The sequence below is a fragment of the Dendroctonus ponderosae genome, unplaced genomic scaffold, assembly GCF_020466585.1.
Source record: "Dendroctonus ponderosae isolate FM_Combo_2020 unplaced genomic scaffold, Dpon_F_20191213v2 Dpon_F_20191213_5, whole genome shotgun sequence".
In the NCBI taxonomy this organism is placed as follows: Eukaryota; Metazoa; Arthropoda; class Insecta; order Coleoptera; family Curculionidae; genus Dendroctonus; species Dendroctonus ponderosae.
Window position 1 is genome coordinate 15,092,873 of NW_026018715.1, and position 1,794 is coordinate 15,094,666.

General features: G+C 40.6%; 2 protein-coding genes across 7 annotated transcripts in view; one reads left to right on the forward strand and one right to left on the reverse strand.

Annotated features, from left to right (window-relative positions):
- Positions 1 to 1,794, forward strand: part of LOC109542034 (muscle-specific protein 300 kDa) — a gene marked incomplete in the record, with an annotated part of 344,492 nt that overhangs the window by 208,024 nt on the left and 134,674 nt on the right.
- The window catches only part of LOC109542090, a 72,511-nt gene that overhangs the window by 8,042 nt on the left and 62,675 nt on the right, over positions 1 to 1,794 (reverse strand). The gene's annotated exons all lie outside the window — the stretch shown is intronic.

Consider the following 1,794-nt stretch of genomic DNA (forward strand, 5'->3'; position numbering starts at 1 on the left):
AAACCACTTCTGAAGATGCAAGCCACTCGTGCTTGCGAAACGTCTGGAACAAATTCCATTTTACGACGGCCTAAAAACCCGAAAAACCCATGTGCCCTGAGTGCCTTTGATGGTGCCTGTTGCAGGCAAAACGTTAGGTAGAAATGTTGCTTAGACCGAAATCGCGGTTGTGATCAAACACCTTGAAAGGTGAAAGGTCGATCTCTTAAGCCTATTGAATTTCGTTTTTATTTGCAGCGAAACTTCACGCGTCTTTTACACTCGTCGTTTCCTTTTCGCCCGCTTTGAAAGTGGCGAAACTAAACCCCAGTTATTTTCGTTGAAGTTAAGGCTTAAGAGGAACATTTTTTAGCCATTGCCTTTGCTAAAGTATTTTTAGTGGCTACAGCTGTTAGGTTTCATCTATTAATATTTTCCAATTTGAACCACTCAGTGGCCTATTATTAGCAGCCAAACATGTTTATCGCTAAAACTCAATAAAATACAAATGAACAGGTTCTTACTTAAGTCGGTCCGGATCGTTTTGTTTTACTCAAACCATCCATCTTCCTGCCAGAAGGAAACCTGTTGAAATCTAACTACGAGAATTAATATCGAGCCTCAAATCTACAAACCGTATTTACACAGCAAACACAACTGGGAAATCGCTAAATAAGGACTACTGGTCTGGTTGTCGAAGTTAACTGGTTAAGGTACATGAAAAAGTCGTTAATGCTCTTCTAATCTACTGTGGCGTTACTGTTCAAGCGCTTTTGGATCATTAGCTGTACCTATTTTCGGGGGAAAATATTGATTTTTTGCGTTGATTTTCCGGGAGATTGTAAGTTTGCATTTAACCATACTAAGCTGTGTAAATACGCCAGCTCTAATCGCAGCTCACTAGTGGCAATTGAGTAAAACAAAATGAAACCTAGTGATATCAACTAAAGGAGCAAATGCTAAGGCTGTTATAGAAGCTCATTGTTAGTACTAAACATTACGATCGTCCGCTGAGTTGATTGAAAAAAATTGCTTTAAGACCATGCGATGGCTTTTCCGATCAAAATACAGGGGCTATTCACGCTGTACGGCACGGAAGTTTGCGGCTAAACCGTTTGATTTTTAAAAAGTATTTTTTTATCAATTGCGCGACGCCTACCGAGCGCGGATTTAAACTTTTAGGGCTTTTGGGACACTCTGTATATTACAAAAATATTTTTAAAATGTGCACCCGATAGACGTCTGTGGATTCCTCAAATAATACTTTGCAAAAAAAAACGGGCTAGCGGCAAACGTCCGTGCCGTACGGCGTGAATAACCCTGTATATTGCCAACTTCTCTATTATCTTGCTAGATGATACAGATAGCCGGGAGCGGTTGAACTCTTGATAGAGAACGAATTTGTCGGTTTGCCCTGACGACTCGAAGCGGTTGGAAATGCGGAAGAACACGTTGACAACTAAAAGAATGCAATTTCTTCTGAAAATCGTCGCGGAAGTAGTGAAGCAGGTAAAACTGGAGTTTAAAAAACTAAATACTGGGAAAAACAAAGCTCGTTGAAACTGCAAGCAATATGCGGACGATAAAATGCCTTCCATGGGGTGTTAAGCGATTCGGCCACTACTGTTAACGATCGTTATTACGAGTTTACGCCTACATTACAAAAGCTGACGACACATAGATAAACCACAACACTTAGGCCCATTTTCACCAAGCGATCTTAAACCAGTCTTAAACCAGTTTGACGCGCGAAACGGATTTTACCAGAACCTTAAACTTAGTTTGTGCTTAAACGCGCTTAAAGAAACGAACTGG